This window comes from Cibotium barometz, chromosome 9, assembly GCF_041138505.1.
Source record: "Cibotium barometz isolate CiBa-2024 chromosome 9, ASM4113850v1, whole genome shotgun sequence".
Classification (NCBI taxonomy): Eukaryota; Viridiplantae; Streptophyta; class Polypodiopsida; order Cyatheales; family Cibotiaceae; genus Cibotium; species Cibotium barometz.
Window position 1 is genome coordinate 23,531,027 of NC_141054.1, and position 1,249 is coordinate 23,532,275.

The following is a 1,249-nucleotide window of genomic DNA, read 5'->3' on the forward strand; positions in this document are numbered from 1 at the left end:
AACTGACTGCTCATTTTTTTTTAAACATATATTTGTGCATCACGGTTTGCCTAAAGTCATTGTGTCAGATAGAGATTCTAAATTTTGTAGTGATTTTTGGAGAACATTGTTTGATATTTTAGGCACAAAATTAGATTTCCCTACTACTTTTCATCTTGAATCCAATGGCCAGACTGAAGTGACCATTAGCACTATCCTAGACCTTCTTAGAACCTATGTTTCATTGCAGCCTAGGCAATGGGATAAATATTTATATATTCTCCAGTTTGCCTACAAAACACTCCTCACTCTGTCACTAAAAGGCACCATTTGAGATAGTGTATGGAAAGACCCTTCCCACTCTAATGACTCATCTTTCTTGCAGTATAGAAGCTGCTGATGAATTTACCAGTGACTTTAGCTCTATTCATGACAAAGTTAAAGAGGCTATTAGGAAGTCTCAGGAAAAGTATGTAAAACAGGCCAATAAGAAAAGGAACCTCATGACTTTTGAAAAAGGAGACCATGTACTTTTGAGGATAGAAAAGAGAAGGCTTAAGAATGTAGAAAAGAATCCTGTTGTCAAATTAGCACGTAGATTCTACGGTCCTTTCAAGATGTAGACAAAATCAATGACCTGGCTTATAGACTAGATCTTCCATCCCGTTGGAGGGTTCATAACTCCTTCCATATTAGTCTATTGAGACCCTTTAAAGGACTTATCCCTACTCATCCTGTTTATGAAGAACCTCCAAAGCTAGTTGATGAGATGAAGAGAAATTAGTACTTGATGCAATTATTGACCATGAGCAGACTACTACAAGAAGTGGCAATGTTTATAACAGATATCTTTTGACCTTCAAGAAACATCCAAGAGAAGATGCTCGTTGGATGCCCGAGCAGTTTTTTCGCACGTCTTGACTTGATTCACTCCTATCAAACACACAACTCAAGTCAGTTGCTAGCCCGAGCAAGAGGGATGTTACATTATTGGCCCTCTATGGTCTATTGGGGATGCCCGTCCCCAATAGACCATTGTGCCTCTATGGTCTATTGGGGACGCCCGTCCCCCCGACCATTGTGCCATGCTTACAATTAGTATCGTGAGTGATGTCATATTAAATACTACATTGTAAGTGCGATTGGCATATGCTTTTGCGGGTCTATGCTATGTATGTTGTGATTGGGTGATGCCATGTGTACGCATGCTAGTGTTGTTGATATTGGTGTTTGATTGCCTTACCTAACATGTTGACTTGTTGAGTATAGG